Raw genomic sequence first — 24,543 nt, forward strand, 5'->3', positions numbered from 1 at the left:
GCATTATGTACAATATATAGTATTATATTTTTGAATTTGGATTTCAAAATAGAGGCAGATGGGTAGTAATGGGTGTTCTGTAATGGGCGTTTTTGTTTTATTTTGAAAGAAGGTAAGGCAGCCAATTTGGAAGATGACTTAGGAAGAAAGATTTGCAAGTAATTCCAAGGAAACACATGACAGTAGTACAGTGCCTGGAAGAATCCTAACACACTGATGGATAAAATGTGTATATTGTTGGGTTTTAAAAGTCAGAGTAAGCAAGTTTATGCAGTGAGTTTAGTTCTGACTTCAGAAAAGAAGATTTAAAGTTTAAGTTCAGGAAAACCCAAAGTTCATTTCTGAAGGTAGAAGTGTTCCCCCTAGCAGGAAAACCAAGCGAGTTCAAGAGAACCAGTCACCTTTACAGAAGTGGCTTTAAGTCTGAAGCGCTTCTAAGCCAAGAGAGAATGGATAGATATCTCCAAATTGTTAGGATTAAGAAGGCCTAGGCCATCAGCATTGTGAGAAATTCACGTTATTAAACTTGGAAACAAATTACACACCATCTCAACAGTCCAAAGGAAGGAAACTGGAAAGTGTTCGTTAAAAAAAATTTGAAAAGCTGACGTATGAGTGATATTTCTCGAGGATTGAGTCTCTATAATGCATGGTGTTGAGAAACAGAAATTGCTTAAGTAATCAGCAGAACTGGAAATATCAGTGAAAAGAGAAACAGAGTTGCCTTTTCAAGTCTAATATGATCTTTCTTCAAAATTAAAGGAGGGTAGTAAAGTAAAATTTGTTTTGATGTTGTAGTGGAGAAACTATCAGGAGACATGGAGAATTCTTCAGTAAGTTAAACTTTTATTTGCAAACAAAAGCTGTGGCAAACAGAAAATGGTATCCCGATCGCCCCCAATCCTCGGGACTCGTTATTTTTTATACCTTTTTGCTAACCTATTTTCTTCAAAATTATCAGCTTGCCCAATGGTATTAACTGGTAAATAACTTATGTCACTACACTTAGATCATTTTTATCTTATGACAGAGAGCATTGCACCTGTGTTTGAAGGTCAGTCAGAGCAGTTAGTGCTGCTCTGTCTTATCAGGTTACTGCTGTATTCCGAAATGTGCATTGTCTACTATCTTAAGATTATAAAATGTGAGGCTGGATGAACACAGCAGGACCAGGAGCATCTCAGGAGCACAAAAGCTGATGTTTCAGGGGAAGGGTCTAGGCCCGAAACATCAGCTTTTGTGCTCCTGAGATGCTGCTTGGCCTGATGTGTTCATCCAGCCTCACATTTTATTATCTTGGATTCTCCAGCATCTGCAGTTCCCATTATCATTTGTCTACTATCTTTCTATGCAGCAGTCTGAGGGTTAGTGAATTATGTAGGTCTAGCAGAATTAATAAACAGTTTGCAGCCTAGATGCCATTTTGTTGCTAATTTACATCGAGAAGCCATCTTGTGCCTGTATCCAAGTTTCTTATTTATTATTACATCTGCCACGAGCAATTAAGCTGTCATTAATAGCTAACCTAGGTGTACTACCATTGTTCTACAATTCCTTGCCTTATGCTCAAGCAATTCATTCTATTAAGGTACAGAATTCTATTGATTATTGTAACACTCCATAAATCAGTACATCATCCTGCTGATCATTGTGAGATTTAACCCTTCGTCTGCCCCTATAATGTTAATTTCCATCAACGTCAATCATAAGATCTTTCTAACCATCTTCTCCACATTTATTTCATGAATGCATTTTTAAAACAATCACCGATTAAGCTAGCATTTATTGCCCATCCCAATTTCTCTGGAGATGGTGGTGGTGAGCTGCTTTCTTGAACCATTTTCAGGGACATCCAGAGTACTTTCAGGATTTTGATCGATGACACCAGAGATACAGCGATAGCATTCCAGGTTGGGATAAAGTGTGGCTTGGAGAGGAACTTGGAGGGCACAACTCTAAAGGTGATGGAGGAATATGTATGTGCACAAAACAGGCTAACAAAGTGGTTAAAAAGTCAACCAAATTCTTTGACGTCATAAATAGGATTTAAAAACATAAGTACGTTGTAACAAACTTATGGTTCAGCCTCAACTTGAAGTATCTCTGGGTCACTTTATACTTACTATACTTAAGGAAGGATGTGAGGGCTCTGAAGGGAGTGCAGAAGAGTTTTACAAGAACAACTCCACAGATGGAAACAATTCAGTAATGTGACTGGACTGGAGAATTAGGTGTTGTTCTCCTTAATGAAGAGGAAGTTGAGAAAAGAACAGACAGAGCTCTTCAAATTCATGAGCGATCTAGGTAGAGAGAATCTGATTCCATTGATGGAATGGTTAAGATCCACAGGAGACCAATTTACAGTGATTGGCAAAGGGAAAAAAAGACTTATTTATGCAATGGTTACTTTTTCTGAAGTGAAATACATTAATTGAAAATTTGGTGGAGGCAAATGCAATCTAGACTTTCAAAAAGAAATTGAATAAGCACCTGAAGAGAAAGAAAACATTGCAGTGCCACAGGGAATGGGAGAGGAGAGGTTTAGGTGAGCTGCTCTTGAATGGACACTATAGCATGAATAGCCTCCTTCTGCAATATAACCATTCTGCGATTCTTTACAATTAAAGCCAAGAAACCAAATTGTAAACAATGAACTTAACATGATATATGATTCCACCAGTGGCCTAAAATGGCAATTGAGTTATTTATTAGGAAGTGGATCGAGTCAACATTGACAATTATTTGCATAGCTCAATTATACCAGTCAATGATGATGACAAGCCACACATTTGAGCCCTGAGTTTCAAATCAATAGCCTCAATGTAACAATGGTGAGTTCAGTGGTGGATGACTCACTGCCCAAACCTCTGAGAAATTTCACTTGCCAATCGGCTTATTGGGAACTGACTGGTTAGATTTTCTCTTCTGCCCTCCACACAGGAGTCTCACCTAGCCAGGAGCTTCCAAACAATCAGAAGCTGGCAGGGTCTGGATTCTAAAAATGCCAAGTCAAAACCATGATTTCATGAGGTCAAACAGTGGAGAAGGTAAGTCTTTTTTCTTTTATTTCTTGTGTGATGTGAGTTGCTGGAAGATGGGAGAAATGTGTTGGAAGAAAAGGAGTGGTTGGCCTTCAGAGGATACTTCCTCTCCTCTACTTGCCCCTCCCTACTTTCAACTAATGCAGACAGAGGCATTTGGAGCCCACGCCCCACCCCAACCCTGTTTGAACAAGCCGAGAGCCAATTAGGGAAACAGCCTGAATTTGTAAATCAGAGACTGAATTAGCTGTAATCTGTAAAAGTATCCTATATCAAATGTATCTAACCTGTGTGTGTGTGTGTGTGCATGATTGATGTTGTGCTTGCTGTTATGTTAATTCGGTTCAAGTGCATGAGAATAAATGTTAAAGTTTAAATTTATACTGTGAGAAAAGACAGAACTCTTTCCAATTACAACATACCAATGATGAGCAGTAATAGAAACCATATATCCTGTGGTGACTAACGGGAAATGCACAATAGAGGAAAAGAAAACTAGAGCCCAGTGTTACTCTCAGCAAACATTATCACAGGACAATGATAGAAGAACAGGTTTTTTTTTGCTTTATAAATTGTAGGCACAGCTGTTCACCTACACTGTTCACCTACTTAGCTAAACTGTTTATATGATCATTGAGGCCAGCTGTATAGTTGGAAGTAAGGGTCATAACCTCATCTTTTGGAGGTACAATTTAACATTATCCATTTGTTGTTGATTCTTACATTGCAATCAGTGGTAATGCAGCAAGCTAGATGTGGCATGAAATATGTCAATTAATGGCATCTGATTTCTAAAGCTCCCATAGTGGCTCTTACTGTTCACCTGTGACTGAAATTGATAGCAACCATAAATTTCTTTGCTGCAAGATTATTTGAGATACCAAGGGATTGTGTCAGAGAACCAGGTCCACTCTTACTCAGTCAGTGACTGATACACTTTTTAGTAAGGCTGACAGATCCATCCATTTTTTTTTCATGGAATTCTGATAGATAGATGGCTGCACAATATAAAAAAAATGCTGCTTCTGGTTTTCAGGAATCTCAAATATACTCAATTGGACTTCTGTAGAGATATAGATGCTGTGAGGCAATCAAGTGTCAACTGAAAATGTTTCTATTCCCTTAATTTGTGGGTGAGCTGCAATGTTGAGAAAATGACCCTCTGAATAGATACCAGGTTGTTATGATCGACTCAAAACTCATTCAACCAATCATGCGTTATTGGAAAAGGAGGGTGATTTTCAGGGGACTTTGGATGTACCAATGCACAGAATGTGGTTTCAAAACATTGCCAAGAGCTTTTAGAGAATCTGGATTACCTGAGCATTTCCTTAACTGGCATTACCAGAACACAGGAGGTTATACACTATTAACAAGGCCCATTTCAACTGAAAGCTAAGTACACGGCTTGTGTGCACTGAATAAACTCATCACTTCCTCCTCCTGAACCATCATTATGAGTGAGCCATGGAGAAAAGCAGCGAGGCTGAAGCATTTAGAAGAAACAAGGACCATAAAAAGCCAATCCCAACCATGCTGAACAATTAGTACTCACACTACCATGATATCATAGCTTCAGCTTTGAATTTAATCCGAATTTTGAATGGCAATGCAAGTCCAGAAGACAGAACTGACATGTGAGTGAATCAGTGAGGTGAGATAGATGCCACAACTTAAAGGTCAAGACAGGAAAGAAGCCATACCCAGAAAGTCAGGGAGAAATAACGACTGCAACTCAGAGGTTGGTGAGTGATAGCTCAAGAAATGAATCTCAATGTTCGATCTCTTAACTTACCAACATTAACACAAAATAACACTGAATCAGCAATCTTAAATGACAATTCATTGTAACATGGAAATCTTTCTTTGTCTTATACAGGCACAGAGACACAGAGTCAGACAGCATGGAAAAGACCCTTTGGTCCCACCAGTCCATGTTGACCATAATCCCAAACTAAACCAGTCCCTCCTGCCTGGCCCACATACGTTAAAACATTTCTTATTCATGTACTTATTTAAGTGACTTTTAAACACTGTAACTGTATCTGCATCCACCACTTCCTCTGGAAGGTCAGTCCACACATGAACAACTCTCTGTGTAAAAAAAAAAATTGCCTTTGATGTCTTTTTTAAATCTTTCTCCTTTCACCTTAACAAATATTCCCCCAGTCTTGAAATCGCCCACCCTAGAGAAAAGACATCTGCTATTCATCTTATCTATACCCCTAATTATTTTATAAACTGCTATAAGGTCACATCTCAACCTCCTATGCTCCTGTGGAAAAAGTCCCAGCCTATCCTGTCTCTCCTTAGAACTCTTTTCTAATGAAGGGTCTCGGCCCGAAACATCAGCTTTTGTGCTCCTAAGATGCTGTTGGCCTGCTGTGTTCATTCAGCTCCACACTTTGTTATCTCCTTACAACTCAATCCTCCATTCCCAGCAACATCCTAGTAAATCTGTTCTGAACCCTCTCCAGCTAAATAATTTCCTTCCTATAACAGGGCGACCAGAACTGGACACAGAATTCCAAAAGAAGCCTCACCAACATCTGGTATATCATCAACATAATGTCCCAACTCCTACACTCAAAGGCCTGAGCAATGAAGGTAAGCGTGCTAAATGCCTTCTTAACCACGTAATCTATAAGCGATGCAAACCGCAAAGTATTCTGTACCTGAACCCCTAGGTCTCTCTGTTCTACAACACTACCCGATGCCCTTCTTTTAACTGTATGCATGGTCTCTTTATTTTTCTAAAACGTAATAGCTCACATTTATCCAAATTAAACTCCATTTGCCGCTCTTCAGCCCATTGACCCAATTGATCAAGATCTCTTTGCAATCTTAGATAACATTCTTCACTGTCTACTATACCACCAGACTTGTTTAAATCTTTCATGATTTTGTACTTCCCTAGCACATTTTGTCACAATGCCCTTTGTTCACTAAACTAACCTTGCAGTTAAAAATCATGATCTCTGGGACCAATATTTCTTTTGTACCTTGTCAAGGACCTTGTAAGCACTGATCAGTGAATGGTAGGACAGGTGAAGACAGTAATTAATATAATGTACAGAATCTTGGGCTTTATTAATAAGGGCACAGAGTATAACATCACCCAGGGATGAGGCCCTCCTTATTTCATAATCAAAGACTCCTCCCTTCAAACCCAGGTATATTTTCGTTCACCGTTTTCTGTCAGGCAGAAAATATAAAAGTTTGTGTGCATGTATGAACAGCTTCAAGAACAGCTTCTTTTCCACTCTTATCAGACACTTGAATAGAACGCTTAAATGTCAGTGTCGATCTCTCTCTGCACCTTGTTGGCAGTTGTAACACTGTATTCTGCACTCGGTTCTGTTACCCTGATGTACTTTATATAGTATGATCTGCACGTAATATAAGACAACACTTTGCACTGTACTTTGGTACATGTGACAGCAATAAGTCAAATCCAGCCAAAGGTTATGCTAAACTTGGATAAGACACTTGTGATGCCAGCCAGAGTATTGCGCACAGTGCTGGCTGACACTGTAGGAAAGATGTGAACATATTAGAGACAGTGCAGAAGAGATTTTAATAATGGTTCCAGAAATGATACATTTCAGTTATGACAATACAAGAGAGACATTGAGACTGTACATTTTGGAGGGAAGAGGAGATCGGGTAGAAGATTTCAAAACCAGAAGCTGGACAGTGTGAAAAGGGGGAAACTATTCTCACTCAAAATAATCAAGAATGGGATGTTATAGGTTTTAACATAATTTTCAGAAGCAGTAAATGCATTGGGAGAAAAAGCATTTTCACACAACAAGTGGATTAGGTCTGGAATACTGCCGAGAGGCATGGTGGCAACAAATTCAATGGACGCATTCAAGAGGCCATTAGATGAATAATTAAATTGAAACAACGTGCAATGTCATGGGGCCAAGGCAGGAAGAAGCACTAAGTAACTAAGTACATGGGAGAGCTGGTACAGACATGATTTGCTGAATAGCCTCTTCTTGCATTGACCACTTCCATGATTCTGTGCAAGTCCTGGAACTCTTTTGCTAACAGTATTGTTGGTGCAGTCACTCCATCACCAGCACTTTCCCCCACAGTATTAGTAGTTCTAAGACACAGCTCACCATCACCCTCTGAAGGACAATTAGGGAAGGGCTATAAATACTGGCAGACTAGTGATGGTCACATCCTGTGAATGAATAAGCAAACTTTTGTTTTCTTGAATAATGATGTCTACCTGCTACACTCCAATTCAAACAAACAAACCTATTGCCTTATGATTTTCATTTAAGGTTACTTGCAGTAGTATCGTGGAGATAAATCTTCAATTCATGGAAACTCTGAGTCAATTCTAGAATGTTGGCAATCTGGGTATGTGTTAATGTCAAATACTCAACAGAATATTATTATTGCAGTTCTGCTGCTGAACTATCATCTGTGAAATGCAATTAGTGTGGTGCAAATACTACATATAGGTTGTAACATTATATTACTCTCCTAGACTTGTTAGATTTCCTTCATCTGTAGTTGGATGCTGAAAATTGGATTAAATGACCATTTCTCTTCCATAGCTTCTGGATTTTAAGCCAAAGCTAGAATATCTCTCATGAGATTTTCACAGATAACCTAGGATGTAGATTACAGTTTATGATGTTTACTGGCAGTTCTGTGACAGCAACTCATCTATAATTGCAATACAGAAAATTTAAAGAAGCGATACATTACATGATTGACACCGGCAGAAATATTAAACACATGAAATATACAAATGAACTGTGTTTCCCTCTTCAGATTATCTTAACATGAGTATAACATATTTTTGCTCTACGTTCCATGGAGGATGAGGGATAAGTGGACGGAATACAGTTGTATAATGGGGACATCACTGGCCTAGGAATTCAGTGGCCTGTATTCCCAAGGTAGGAATTCAAATCTCACTGTAACAGCTTTGAAATTTAAATTTGCTTAATGATGCATGTCACAAACTTTAAATTTGGCATCAGTAATGTCGACTGTGAAGTTGCCAGTTTGTTGTATAAACCTACCTGGTTCATTCATGTCTGTTGGGAATGGAAATGTCACCCAAGGTCAGTTACGCCTATGTGTGACTTCAAACTCTCCCTTTTCTGAAACAACACAGCACATCACTCAGTTGTCTAGGGAATGGCAATAAATGCAATATCCATGTGCCATGAATTGAATGAAAGTTGTTGTCAACCCAGGAAACCATAAGAAATGCTCTCATTAGAGAGAAAGATAATGGCTAGTGAGCTTAGCCTGAGGGTCACCAAGCCTCAGGCAAGGTTGATAAAGTAGGATCTTCACATTGACATCAGTAATTGAACCAAAAAGCTTGGTGTCTCTCCACAGTGTAATCCGGCCAAATGGGCTAACCTATCCTCATTAAGTGAATAAAAAGTGCTGACAATTAAGGCATTGCATATGTTTGCTTGTTTTATTCTTCTCACTCCTAAAACATTCAGTCTCATTTCTATTGCTTGTGTATTACAGAAAGTATATTTTCACTGGATCACTGGTTTTATGTCATAAAAATCATAAGAAATACGAATAGTAAGACCCTTGAGCCTATTCCACCATTCAATAGGATATGGCTCATATTCCTCATGTCCACTTTCCTGCCCCTTCCTTGTAACCCTGGATTCCCCTACTGATCAAGAATCTATATATCTCAGCCCTAAATATAGACAAGGGCTCTGGCCCCACAGCTTTCTGTGGCAAGGATTTTCAAAGACCCTCAACCATCTGAGAGAAGAAATTCTTCCTTATCTTAGTCTTAAATTGTGCCCCTTAATTCTGAAACTATGCCTCTGGTCCTTGACTCTTGCAATGGGGGGAAATACGCTCTCAGCATTTATCCTGTCAAGCCTGTTAGGAATCCCATATGTTTCAATGAGATCCTTTCTCTGAAACTTCAATGAGTATATTCTCAACCTGATTTGCCTTTGTTTATAAGACAAAACCTCTGCATCTGGGATCATCCCAGTGAACCTTCTCTGAATTGCCTCCAATTAAATGATATCTTTCCTTAGTAAGGGGACCAAAACTATTACAGCGCTCTCGATGTGGTCTCACCAGTGCCCTGTATTGCTGCAGTTAGGCTTCCCTACTCTTATACTCTAACCCCCTTGAAATAAGGGCCAACATTCCTTGAGCCTTCCTGATTACCTGCTGCAGCTTTGTGCTAGTTTACTGTGTTTCATGAACAAGTACCCCCAAAGTCCCACTCTGTTGCAGCTTTCTGCAGTTTTTCTCAGTTCAAATGATATTCGGTTCTTTTCATTTCCCTTCCAAAATGAACAACTCCACATTTTCTGATCTTATATTCCATTTGCTAACTTTATGCCCACTTACTTAACCTACAAATATCGCTCTGTAAATTGTTTCTATGCCCCTCTGAACCTGCTTTTCCACCTTATGTTGTTATTGTTACAATTTCTTTCACTGGGTCTCTAATGACCAATACTTTGCATAGATCATAACTTGCCATAGCCCAAATCTGGCTGGCTGACTGACTGATTCAGGTCACAATGTCCAAGCTAAACATCAAAATGCCCCAAAAATATTTCCTTCTGAACTTGGGCCAAACATTTATAACCCTCAGTGACACAAAAAAGTCATCTGTTCATTTTTAATGTTTTATTCTTGCCATTTGCACCTCGTAGCTCTTATTTGTAAACTGTCCAGCATCTTGTCATGTGAAACAGATTGTAACAATATACTCTTGGTACTTGTAGATTGATAGAAATGGGATAAAAAATGACAACTACCAGGGTGCAGTTTTCTCCCACTGGCAGGATTTATCCTCAGTGCTCAAAACTTCCACTTCCCAAGGCCAAAGTAAAATGCTAAAATTGAGCTTAGGCCACACGGAGAAAATTAAACCTACAAAAAAAATCCACAGGTATTTCTATTATTAAATGCTCAATCTTATGGTTGATTTGGAGAATTTTATACAAAATTGTGCACCTTTTTACATATTATTTTTAACCGTATACTTAAAAGTAAGAAAAAGTGGGTAAGTTTCATGAGGAGAGTGTACGAATTATTTAATGAGCTCAGTTTGAGAGAATCAATGCTGTTGGACAGCTCCATTTGGAAATAAAAGCTGTTTGGGTGGTTTGTACTGAAAGGTGACATTGGTACGCTTCAGCCAGTTGCTTTCAGCCCCTGGCTCTATCAGTGTGGCCTGAACATTGAGATCCCCTTTTAGATAATCCTTCCTGACAGTCCTTCCAGAGAACCTCATAGACTTTGCACCTACCCAGGTCTCAACCAACCTGTTTGGATGAGTCCTTCACCTGCCCCACCTTTCCACCCCAACCCCTGGCATATGAAGGAATCATGCCAGCTGTGGTCAGATACGTTCATCTCTCATACTTTTAACCTAACCCTTGAAACTCTGGTGTTTCTAGCCATGGATGAAAACCTCTCCCATTTACCCCCTTCCCAGCTATGCTTTACTGCATCTCTCCCTCATAAATACAGGGGCCCATATTTATAATTACCATCCTCCTTCTCCCAACGGCCCCCTCCAAATTCGAAAAACGAGGTTCCTGAGTCTCCTTCCCATAGCAGCAACCTCCTAATCCACTCTAAACCTCAACCCTACATTTCTTTAGGTGGACCCGACGCACTGACTGTGGTCCCTCTCTTGAGCAACATAACTATGTGTCCCCAGACCCTTGAAGGATGCCTGTATATCTTACAGCATGTTAGACTCACTCACAAACTGCATATTTGACAGCCACAGAATTGACCCAGCAGAGGCACAGACTCCCTCACCGAGATCACCCCACCCAGAGATCTTACCATGGCCAATGCCCTACCTGTTATCAATCCCCTACCATTCGCAAACTGTGCTGGAACTCCCTGATAGATGGTGTTTCCATAGACTTTGATGAGAAATACTCTCCTAAGATTTTGGAACATAGCACATGTAGTGTCTGTCTGTTTGGCCAATGTGACAGGTGTTTCAGGTGTGGGACTGATGTAACACTTTGCTGCGTAGCAAGATGGACACCCTGGTTACTGAGGACTGTTGACCAGCATGGCAAGCGTGACTGCGCTAATAGGGTCAGTGAGGCAATGATCTGTGAGTGTGTGGTTGGATGCTAGCTGAGTGAGCACTAAGGCAGCAAGCAAGCAACCCTGAGATGCAGCCTGGCCTAATCCGTGAACTGGACATCTGACCATGCACACAAGGTATCCTTGTAGCAGCCTTTCAATGCTAGTTACCAGTGCATTCTGCAATGCATACCTTTGCTTCCACAGCATCCTGCAAGTGGATTGGAGATGTTTGATGAAAAGTGTGTTGGGCTGGCAAATATCAGATACCAATGTTTGTGGATGTTGCATGTGTTTAGCCGGTGCCCAGGAGTGTACCTTGAGATGCTGCTTGATGCTGAGCAAAATGAAAGCTCTTTGGAGCTAGCGATCAATTGAAGTTGCCAGGCACCTGCTCTGACTTCCATGCCGAAAATTCCTGACATCTCATTTGTTTATAGCATCTGGAAAGATAGGAAACTGTCTATTAATGAGGGGAATTGTGCTGTTAATGAAGTGTTAGAAACTTTTATGCTTCTTCATTGGCAACTTGCCTTGCTGCTCAATAGATGCAGTGAGATACTTCCAATGTTGAGATAGGCATGTCATCATACCCCTTGTTGATTCTATCACAAATCTCGCCAGAGCTCTCATTGTTCAGGCCCCTTTAAGATTCTACTCTACAAGATTCTTGACAACTTTCACAGGAAGAATAGAGAGATAGCACATTATGTAAATCAAGAGAGACCGCAGATCTCTGAAAGACAGAGGGATCTGACTATCTTGATGCACAAATTATATAATTGTATGCAGGTACCGCAAGGAATTGGGAAGACAAGCAACGGACTGTTTGCTGCAAGGGGAATAGAATATAAAAGTAGGGAAGTTTAATTACAGTTTAACGGGGAGTTGGTGAGACCATATCTGGAGTGACTGTTCATAGTTTTAATCTCCATATTTGAAAGTTGCCGTAAGTTATATTATAAATCAGAAAATAGTCCGGAGAGGGTTCACTCCACTGATATCTGGGTTGAAAGGAATATCTTACAAGAATTGGATGGGTAGGATGTGCATGAATTATTGGAGTTTAGAAGAATAAAATGATTTCATTGAAACAAAAATGATACTGAGGAGACTTGACAAGGTGGATGTTGGAAGAATGTTTTCCCTTTGTGGAAGAGACGAGAACTCGGAGGCAAAGTTATTCTATTTAAGGCTAAAATGAAGAGGGGGTTGTTAATCTTTAGAACTGCCTTCCCCTGTGACAAAAAACAATTCATTGAAAACTTTGAAAGCAGATTCTGGACTAACAAGGACGTTGAAGGTTATCGGGATAGGCAAGTATGTACATTTGAGGCCACAATCAGATCAGCCATGATCTCATTCATTGGTGGGGCAGGTTCAAGAGACCAAGTGGCCTGTTCCTAGTCCTAATTTCTGCATTCATATGAGAGTACACTGCAGCTCTCAAAAAGCTGCAGTCTCACAGAGCCGGACAGACTGAATGAAGCAACATATTGAAAACTCTTTCCAAACTCTCCTTTTATACTTTGGGAGCATCAAGGCTTTTCTTTCTTGGGAGGTAAGCATAGACAGCAAAGTCAATATTCAATGTGTGTCCTTAGCTGCTCTGGGAAGATAGTGTAGGATGCCTTCTTGAACCACTGCAGTCTGTGCAGTGATGATGCTTTCACAATGCTATTCGATAAGCACTTGTGGTATATTGGCCCAGAGAAGTTAGGAATGGCAATATATTTTATGTCTGTAGATAGACCTCAGTGGGATAATTATATTTTCTATAATTTTAATTCCATTTCTGAAAGGTATAATTCCTATCACTGAACAGGTTTCTTTTCGAATCCCAGTGATTTCAGTTTTGCTGGGAATAACAAATTGTTTAGTGTTACCAATATGCTACAACGGAGTTATAGCTCCATACGCGATACTTAATCAAGAAGACCTGTGTCTTGGTCAGATTGTGGAAAATTACTGAATTCAGGTGTCTTTGCAAAAATGGGGCTGAATCTTCCAAGGAAAGAAAATTCACAGTTCAATTTGTCACTTTGCTCCTATCTGACCTACCCTGCCTTGAGCTCTGAGTTTCTGGCTCAAATCTTTGATTTGGATCTTTTGAGAAATGTGGAGCATGCTGTTCAGGAAGCTTTCCAGTCCAGCACAAAATCAGTGGTGAGGCCAAAGCATACATCCCTTTTTACAGCAAGAACTGCCATATTCCATGATTTAAAAGTCACAGGGGAACTTTGGCAAGCTTCCAAGTGAGGGTACTGTGTTAAGTTGGGTAGGGTACTGGATAGATGAAGGGATAAAGTAACAGATAAATGGGTGAGTGGGTGCAGGGTAAAGGGATGGGTTTCCAACTGGGAGAGGTGGTAGGGATTTATATACAAGATGGGTCAGGGTGGCAGCTAAGTGAGTGAAAATGGAGTAGCAGATAGATGAGGGGATAAGGTCACTGGATGAGAATTTCTGGTGGTAGGTAGGTAAGTGTAGGAGTAGAATGATAGGCAAATGGATAAGGGGGCGATAGGGTGGCAGGTGATGAGGGGGTACAGTTCGCAAATAAGTAGGTGAGTGTGCAGGGTGAGTCAGGCTTCAGTAAAGTCAGGTGTTGATGAGGGTTAAACATTCAAGTGAGGTGGTTGGCAATCGGGAAGGGTTCAGTACTGTCAGGAGGTTTTCCAGTGTCCATGGATTGGATTTCGGGGGCCAGGGGAAGGCATTTCAAGTGTTGGGGGTTTGATGTCAAGTCCCAAACTTGTATACAGCGTGAGTAATTTAAGGGGGTGGTTGGTGTGAGGTTATTCAGTGGTATAGATAACAGATTTTGGGTGAGGTTGCAGGTTTTATTCCTTCTAACTCTTCTGAAATAATTATTAAGGTAAGTTGAGCCTCTGAAGTGTCCAACTCTGTCACGGAATTGTGACTTTCTCAGAGGGCTCCTGATGCCAGATAATTACCGCGTAGTGTACCCAAAGGGTCCTATGGTATTATCTATCAGAACATATTCAGTCTCTGACTATCTGAAGCCTGGAGATCTGAACCAGGACCTGATGATTTAGTTCCCCTTCTCTTTATTTTTTCTGCCCTGGAGGAGTTCTCCTATATATAGAATGAAGAAAGAACATGAGGAATTTCAGCTGATTGGAACAACTGCTCCAATCTTTATAGCCGTGTAGTAATTTACTCACCAAACTGTTTACAATTAGAGTTACGGATACTTGTAAATTTTCCATGGCCTCATTCCTTTGTCTAGTATAGAACGATAATTGCGGCAAAGCTGAGAAATACAGCAAGGTTGATGTTAGGACTCTTGGTTGCTACCTGGAGTCAATACATTTTTTCCTATCTAATCCAAGGTAATAAAGCAGAGAACAGCTCCTATTACACTTAGAAATGAATTGTGATTTCAACAAAATTGCAGCAGACAAGAACTATTCAAGGCACATGGTACAACCTTTCCTGAGTTAATGGGAAATTCTTCTGGTAGGTTTATGGGCTCATTGTTGCTCCACATTAAGTAGCAGTACTTCTGTTTGTCATTTCTTATCTTACAGCTGTTCTCACGAAATACATCTCAAAGGACAGTTTTATCAGCCACAAAAATGGGTTTTGCCATTCTACGGTACACAAGTGCTGTTTCAATTGTCTAGCTATTTTTCAAAAGGCATCTCTTTCTACTCCTGTACACTCATAAAAATAATTAATTTGTCTTAGCAGCAGAACTGGCAACTTAATACCATGCAAGTTTAGAAACTGTGAACACCACTTGGATTAATAATCCCAGGAATTAATAAGTCACATATTATGTGAACACTTTGGTGCAGTCACTGCCACTACTGTGGTCCACTGCTTTAATGGATCCACGAACCCATTTATTTTAGAGATAACAAAGTGTGGAGCTGGATGAACACAGCAGGCCAAGCAGCATCTTAGGAGCACAAAAGCTGACGTTTCGGGCCTAGGCCCTTCGGCCAAGTTTTACACAACCACATATTGGCTCACGTGTCATGTTTGCCTTAATTTTTTTAACGTTTGATAAAATTTAAAATATTGCAAATGTAAAGCTCCATGTAATCTGCTTTTAGTGCCATAAATCACTTGGCTGAAGCCACCTAAGTGCACATTGTATTGTGTGGCAACAGTAAATTGCCGCCATCTCAACATAAAGTGGTTCACACTCTTCAGATATACAGTGAAGACAACTAAATTAAGAAAGAGAATTCACTTGATCTTTTACCTAGAAAGTAACGTTGATCTAAAAAATATGGCTCTTCCTTTTAAAATTCTATTTGATTGCATCGAATAAGTGAACTCATCTTTACTTTGTCACAAATTATTAAAATTCAATCCTCTTTCATTTGTTGTCATTGTTTTTAGTGGCTGACATCTGTAGAAAAGCAATACTGTAAGACCTTTTGGGATACTAAGCCATATTTTTTTCTTTTTGCTAACATTGCCAAAAACTGAAATGAATAAAAAATATTAGAATATCAGTAGAAAGTCCAAGCACTATTTGTAAGTTACGCCCCTCTTGAGCATTACTAACCCTCTCCTAACAACAAGATAAAAGAATTGCAGGTGCAAAGGGAGAAAATGAAAGATGATTTTTGCTTGGAGCTTGTTCAATGTCCCTAATGATGAACCTGTGCCACTTTTCACAGTTGCAGTCAAATTGAAAAATGATCATTTCACTGCAGGTAGCTCCACAGTAATAAAAGAAATGATTAGTACAGACAAGGTTTCTGCCCGACAGCATGAATTTTAGCAGTCACTGATGAGTTTATCACAGTGAAGCAGAAAGAGGTGGCCTGCCTTAGAGTGTTTATGGCACATGACTTTCAACAGGTAGTAGCCTAAGTTGTGGTGTATCATAATTGAGTATACGGACAGAATGGAGAAGCAACACTTGTTTGCTTTGCCAATCAAAGGTTTGCTGGGAGAAGTAAATATTTGCAAGCCACTACCAATGGCAGGGAATATCACCTCTTCCCTCAGCCTTTCTGTTTTAATGGGATTAATTCATAAATTGAAGACATGAGAGGTCGATAAATTCCCACAGCCCAAGAATCTACATCCCAGAGTACCTTAGAAAGTAGCCGTTGAAATAATGGATGTATTGCTAGTCATCTTTCAAGATTCAATAGACTCCAGAACAAAATTAGAGGGTAGTTAATTCAAAGGAGGGAGACAGTAAACAGGGAATGACAGACCAGTCAGTCTGACATCAGTAATAGGGAAAATGCTAGAGTCCATTAGAAAAGACTTCATAGCAAAGTACTCAGAGAACTGTGCCAGGATCAGGCAGAGCCAATGTAGATTTATGAAAGGGGAATCATGCTTGAAAAATTTGCTGGAATCTTTTGAGGGTGTAACTACTGGAGTTGAAGGGTTCTTATGGATGTTGTTTACTGGGCTTGCAAAAGGCTTTCGATAAGATCTGACATAAAAGATTAAATGCAAAATTAAAGCATTTGGGATTGGGAATAGTGTATTGACATGGATAGAACTGATTGGCAGAAAGAAAACAGGGTGGGAACAAACTGACTTTTTTTCTGAGTGGCAGGCTGTAAGCAGCGGGATATTGCAAGGATCAGTGCTTGGACCCAACTGTTCACAATATGTATTAATAATTTAAATGAGGGAACTAAATGTAACATCTTCAAGTTTACAGTTGACACAAAGCTGGATGGAAGGGTGAATTGTGAGAAGGATGCAGAGGTCATTCGATGTGTTTTGGAAAGTTTAAAAGCAAATGATGTATAATATGGATAAATGCAAAAGTTATCCACTTTGGTAACAAATTCAGGAACACAGATTATTGTCTGAATAGTGATAGATTAGGAAGGGGGCAGGTACAATAAGACCTGGGTGTCCTTGAACAACAGTTGTTTACAGTAAGCATGTAGGTACAGCAGGCATTGAAGAAGGCAAATGGAATATTGGCCTTGATAGTGAAAAGATTCAAGTACACGAGCAGTGATGTCACGCTGCTGGGCTTCGGTGAGACCAAAGCGGCAGTTTTATCTTCTGTTCTGGTCTCCTGATCTGAGGAAAGATCCTCCTGGATCTCTGAGGATGGGAGTACAGAGGCTTCAGTAGAAGCCGTGTCAAGGCTACGTCCTGCTTCTTCCATCAGATGATAGACTGGTGCATAAAGGGGGAATCTTAGGCATTGAGAGTGTGACCACTCTGCTGCTCAGCCTCCTGCCACATTCGGAAACAGGGGGAACAATGTGTATACATAGCATTTGGTCATTTTGACACCTTTTGACCCTCTTTGTCATTCCTAATGCTGTGCTTTCTTTGTGCACAAAAGTGTAGCTGCCAACAGGTTGTCCAGCAGTAGCTGCGCACAGAGAAGATCAATGCTGTAGGATGACGAGGGAGTATGCAGTCTATGTCCTACTCATTACTTAGGCCTGTGGCCAAAGTTGTTTTGCTTTATAAGTACTATGGCATTTGCTGCATCCCTTTCCACACAGGTCGAGTTATTTATCCCATAGTGAGTGTGCTTGGAGCCAGTTTCTCCCCATTGCATACTATTGATCTCCAGCATAATGGAATGTGCTCGTAAATGTTTCTCAGCCAGTAACTTCCAATGCTGCCTAAATGCACCAGTGAGACCCCAAACATCCACATCCTAGTAGGAAAGGTTCAGAGGAATATAGGCCAAATGCAGGCAAATGGGACTAGTATAATTTGGGAAGCCTGGTCAGCATGGACGAGTTGGGCCAAAGAGTCTGTTTCCTTGCTGTATGACTCTGTGACTCAAAGTTCATGGGAATCCAGTTCAAATCCTGCCACAGTATATGGTGGAACTTGAATTTATCTAAAAAAAAGTTCTGGAATTAACAGTCTATTGATGAGCATGAAATTATTGTCTGTCGAAAAACTGATCTGGTTCACTAATGTCCTTTTAGGGACGAAAACTGCCATCCTTGCCTGGTCTTATCTACTCGTGACTCCAGACCCAAAGCAATGTGGTTGACTCTTAATTGCCCTCTGGGCAATTAGGGATGGGCAATAAATGCTGGCCTAGCCAGTGTACCTACATCCAATGAATAAAATAAAACCTGCACATTTCCCATTCAGCCCCTGGCATATGAGGTGATCATGTCTCGTGTAGTTAGACAATGGCTCTCCTTCCCCTCGCTCCCTCCCTTCCCCCTTAGTCTCTGCAAATGAACCCAACAAACTATCCACAGCCTATCTGCTTAACTGACGTGAATGAACAGCCCCAGGTAAGAGGTGCCAGACACTGGTCTGTAGCCTAGCCAATCTCCTGACTGCATTAGCCTTATCCCCAAGACTTGCCACTATGATGCCAATGGACTGATTGTAGCCCACTCCCTAGACAGCAGAGGCATGGAACCCCTGATTCATGAAACCCTGACTGTGCTCCCAGCTCTGGCCAGTTATCAGTTTTGGTGGCTTTGCGAACACTGTTACATCGTAAAGGCAGTCCATAGAATCCCCACAGTGCAGAAATAGGCCATTCAGCCCAACAAGTCCATACTGACCCTCTGAAAAGCACCCCACCCAGACCCAACCCTCTACCCTATCCCTGTAACCCTGCCCCTCCCATGGCTAACACACCCAACTTACACATCCCTGAATACTACGGGCAAATTAGCATGGCCAATACACCTAACCTGCACATCTTTGGACTGTGGGACGAAACCGGAGCACCCAGTGTAAACCCACACAGACATGGGCAGAATGTGCAAACTCCACACAGCCCAAGGGTGGAATCAAACCCGGGTCACTGGCACTGTGAAGCAACAGTGCAAACCACTGAGCCACCGTTCTGCTTCATTTGCAGCAATTTTCAAATAGTTTATTGAATTTATTAAGAGGCAGAAATTCAGATATGATAGATCAATTTATTCGACAAAGAAGGGAATATGACCCTGACAGATGAGAACCCTTCACTGATCCCAAAGCTGTCCTGTAGGATGGTGAATAAGGGGTGTTATGTTTGAATGGTATCTTTGTTTTTCCTTTATTCTTCCTTTGGGCTGTTGTAGGTGGACTCTTTGTCCAAAGAAGATAGTTAATGCCTACTCCTGGTCCGAAGAAGATAGTAGCTCATTTCCCTGGCTTATAACTATTTCTCCCTACCTTGGCCTGATGATATACACAACATAGATGGCTAGCCCCCAGTGGCCTGTCTAAACCCTCTGGACAGTGGCCATGACAACACTATCAGTTGGCTGCCTGTACTGTTTACAAAGCATCGCTGCTGCAGCCTTTTTATGCCAGCTGCTGGTGTGCCTTATAGTATAAGTGCTTCGAGAGTGCATGGCTTGTCCATCGGAGAAGACAGGATTGTCGAGAAATGTTGGCAAATACCAGTTGCCAATATCAGTGGAAGAGAGTTATGCGTGGCCAGTGCATGTGGAGTGAGGCCTGAGTTGTGCTTTAGTTGTAGGAAACATGGCGGTCGTTCAAACCATGCAGCAAGCTGTACCCATCAGGTACTCGCTCTGGTTAAGTTTATCTGATGTCTAGTTTATTTGGTGAGTTTGTTAAAGTGGATGTTAATGGGGTAAGTTGTGCCATTAACAAAATATTTAACAAGCAATAATTTCATTTACTTGTTCAGAATTCATCTTTTTACTGTCTTTAAATATTCTACCTTCAATCGGGAATTTGTAGAGAGAAGGTGACTAGAAGACAGCTAGCTGTTACTACAGACTTTGAGGTACTGCCACATAATACAGTGACACATCGAGATTTGTCAATGCTTTCTCTTTGAAGGTTTGGTAGTTTTCTCCTGCGCACAAGCCATGGTCATCTGGTCAGGAACCAATTAGAACATTGTTGTTAAGCAATTTTCCTTTAATACAGATCCTATTAGCTCCAGAGATAATGGGAACTGCAGATGCTGGAGAATCCAAGATAACAAAATGTGAGGCTGGATGAACACAGCAGGCCAAGCAGCATCTCAGGAGCACAAAAGCTGACGTTTCGGGCCTAGACCCTTCATCGGACCCTTCAGCTCTGATGAAGGGTCTAGGCCTGAAACGTCAGCTTTTGTGCTCCTGAGATGCTGCTTGGCCTGCTGTGTTCATCCAGCCTCACATTTTGTTATCCTATTAGCTCCATTTTGCTCTCACTGTCCCGGGAAATCCAACATTGTATACAACTGACAATGTGCTCCATGACTTGTTGCATTTGAACATGGGCTGCTTCAGTATATGAGGAGTCTTGCTTGGTGTTGAACATGGTGCAATCATCTGCAGATATTCCCACTTCTGATCTGATGATGGTGGAATATCATTGATGAAGCAGCTGAAGGTGTTTGGCCTAGGACAGTACCCTGAGGAAGGCTTACAGGGATGGCCTGGAGCTGAGATTATGAGTCTCCAACAACTACAACCATCTTCATATGTGCCAGGAATGTCTCCAGCCAGCAGATAGTTTGTGCCCAGTATTCAGTGCTCATTGGTGCAGCACTCAGTCAAATGCAGCCTTGTTGTCAAGAGCTCTCATCGCACCTCTGGAATTTAGCTCTTTTGTCCATGTTTGAAGCAAGGCTTAAATGAGGTCAGCAGCTGAGTGGCCCTGGCAGAACCCAAACTGGGTGTCACTGAGCAGGTTATTCCTGAGCAGATGCGGCTTGATAGCACCTTCCATCACTTTACTGATGATTGACAGTAGACTGATGGGGCATTGTAGTGGCCAGCTTGGAGTTGTTTTGCCTTGTGCGTACAAGACATCCCTGGGCAAACTTTGACATTGTTGGATAGATGCCAGTGTTGTAACTGTATTGGAACAGCTTCACTAGTGGAGCAGCAATTTCTGCAGCATAACTCTTCATTACTATTGCCAGAATTTTGTCAGGGTACTTGGGATGCATGTCCAAAGTTCCCTGAAATCTGGATAGAGTTGATAAGAAGGAGTATGGTGTGTTAGCTTCCAGTATTAGGGGGATTGAGTTCAAGAGCCATGAAGTTATGCTCCAGCTATACAAAGCCTGGTTCGGCCACATCTGGAGTATTGTCTCCAGTTCTAGTCGCTTCAATTCAGGAAAGATGTGGAAGCGTTGGAAAAGGTATAAAGGAGATTTACCAGGATGTTTCCTGGAATGGAGGGACGGTCTTATGAGGAAAGGTTGAGCAGGCTAGGGCTTTTCTCTTTAGAACGAAGAAGGATGAGAGGTGACGTGATAGAGGTGTACAAAATGATCAGAGGAATAGATAGAGTAGACAGCCAGAGACTTTTTCCTCGAGTGGAGGTAACTATTATGAAGGGGCATAGCTTTAAAGTGAGTGGAGGTAGATGTAGGGGAGATGTCAGAGGTAGGTTCTTTACTCAGAGAGTGGTCAGGGAGTGGAATGCATTGCCAGAGAGGGTAGTAGAGTTGGCCTCATTAGGGCCATTTAAGCGGCTATTAGATAGGCATATGGATGGTAGTATAAGGTAGGGGTGGAGGTTAGATAGACCTTAGGATTAGGGTAAAAGTTCGGCACAACATCGTGGGCCGAAGGGCCTGTTCTGTTCTATGTTCTATAAACTTTCCACTATCCAGTTCTCCAAACATTACTTGATATTGCACGGAGTGAATCAAATCGGCTGAAAACTGTTATCTGTCATACTGGAGACTGCTAGAAGAGGCCAAAATGGATCATCATTGGCACTTCTGGCTGACGTTTGCTGCAAATACTGGGCTATTCCATCATTAAGGTTGGGGATATTTGTGGAGGTTCCTCCTCCTGCAGTGAATTATTTAATTTTCCACCACTATTCATGACTGAATGTGGCAGGACTGCAGATCTTACATCTGATCGATTGGTTGTGGCATCACTTAGCTCCATCTATCACTTGCTGCTTATGTGGTTTGGCATGCAAGTAGTCCTGTTTGCTCGCTTCACCATGTTGACACCTCATTTTTAACTAAATATAAAATGTGTTATCTTCCTCAAATTCACACCCAATCATCTCTAACAAAGTTCTGATGGTACTTCCTCAAAGATTTTGCTGAAGACCATATGCACTAAATCCACTACCATTTCCACCATCTGCCATATCTGTTACTTCCTTCAATATTGCACTGTTTATCATGCATACTCATCTACGTAATTCTGGGCTAGCTATTTGCTCCTTGTCTTTATGCATATTACCCTCATACTTTATGCAATTCAAAACTTGATCTTACCACAGACGTTAGTTAACTGACTTGATATTATTTTAAATAGTACTGCATCGCTTCTAAGATTGATCTCTATATTGGCCACCATCCAGTCCTCTGGCATATAAAACCTCAGCAATTTTCTCTCCCATCTATTTTAAGAGTATAGGATCAGATCCGGTGCTTTATCATCCTTTAAATATGTTATCTAAAATTTCATTTTACCCATTCAATATTGCTCATTTATTTCTTAACCACTTCAGCATTCATCTCTACTGCATAACTTTCTCTTCAGTCAAGATTATTAATACCTTATTATTCTTTGATCTGTATCTACAAGGTGACAATTGCTCAGGAAATATCTCACTTATAACAATGCTCTTTCTAATTAGTCTGCCTGTATAATACTTCCCATGGTTTTCTGGGTTTTTTTATTAGTTACCCATACTCTGTTCTGTTCTTAACCTCTTTCCTCATTGTCTCTGTTAGACTCTTCCTATTGTTCTTTTGTTAGACCTTATCAGTTGTTTCATTCAATTTCAGTTGGTTTGCAGCCTCTTTATTGGCATCTTTGAACTATTCAGTTTCCTTCTTCTTAATGAAACATACTTATTCTGAACCTTTGCAATCTTCTTTAAAAAGTATATCCTTTAGCTGTTTGCCAATACTTGTACAAACTCCTCTTTACAACCATCTACAGCTGGCTGACTCACGTTTTTAAAATATGCCCTAGTTCGGTCTGGTTGAGTTGTTCATTGTCTTTTCCCATTTCTGCTTGGATCTTACGCTTCATCTAAGTGTAAGCACTATTCCCAAGATCTTTGCCTACATCCATTCTCCCATTCATCTAGCTGACCTATTTTATTATTCATAATTGAGTCCACTGATGTCTCCTCTGTGTAGACAGAGAAACTAATTGCTTGAGTAAAGAATTGTGAACATTTAATCGAATTGTATCCTTTTAAAAGCCTTTCTGTTCCATGCAATCACAGATAACAAAAATCACAGATAACAAAAATCACAGATAACAAAAATCTCAGATAACAAAAATCACAGATAACAAAAATCATAGATAACAAAAATCTCAGATAACAAAAATCACAGATAACAAAAATCACAGATAACAAAAATCTCAGATAACAAAAATCATAGATAACAAAAATCATAGATAACAAAAATCTCAGAGGACATTAATTTTGATATTTCTATTCTTCTCCCTAAACTGACTGCAGACTTCTCCATTTTCCTTCTGTAGACCTGAAATCTGTAACACAAACCCTCAGAGAAAGATTTGCACTTCCACAATCGCGGGATTTCCAAATTCTTTACGGTAAATGGTGTACTTTCAAAGTCCAGTCACTGTTGCAGATTGTTTCAGATATTACTAATGCTTCGTATGAAAGAAGAATAAAGTGACATTTTAAATTTTCAATATTTTCAAATGTCCTCATGGCTTCACCCTCCCAGACTTGGGCTGACAAGTGGCAAGTAACATTCCGGTCGCACGAATACTCAGTTTGAGTTCTGCTAGGGCTGCTTAGGTGTGGCTCCCCTTACGCTCTTGGTTCGAACATGAACCAAAGAGCTGGACATCAGAGGTGAGGTAAGAGTATCTGCCCTTGACAGTCAACAAGCTTGATACCATCCAGGAAACAAGGCAATCCACTCGACTGGCATCACATCTATCACCTTCAACATTCATTCCTTTCATCACCAGGGCACATTGGCAGCGATGTGTACCACCTGCACTAACTTACCAAGGTTCCTTGGCGCGTACCTTCCAAACCACAACCTCTGTAACCTCGGGCAAAGTTAGGAGTCACACCAAAGCGGGTTATAGTCCAACAGTTTATGTGAAATCACAAGCTTTCCGAGCGCTGTCCATTCGTCAAGTGATGGTGATTTCAAATAAACCTATTGGACGAAAAACCTGGAGTGTGACTTCTGACCTTGTCCACCCCAGTCCAACACCAGCACCTCCACATCTTGTCCAAGGGCAAGGACAACTTTGTAACTTTTCTGTCTGCTGGCCGGACTTTGTACCCATACTTCTTCTGATTGTCCTCTGATTCTTTGACAATGAGATTCGGACGAGAACATGGAAATGTAGGAGCCGCTTCCGGCATTTGTGGTAAAGGCCGTACCACAACGAAGCGTTGTTTTATAAAGAAATATATCAATATTTCGCTCACTGTGCGAGTGATCACCGTAAACATTTCAGCATTCAATTTCTAAATTTAGTGACATGGTTTACTTTAATATGCATTATCAAACCAG

The sequence above is a fragment of the Stegostoma tigrinum genome, chromosome 2 (assembly GCF_030684315.1).
Source record: "Stegostoma tigrinum isolate sSteTig4 chromosome 2, sSteTig4.hap1, whole genome shotgun sequence".
In the NCBI taxonomy this organism is placed as follows: Eukaryota; Metazoa; Chordata; class Chondrichthyes; order Orectolobiformes; family Stegostomatidae; genus Stegostoma; species Stegostoma tigrinum.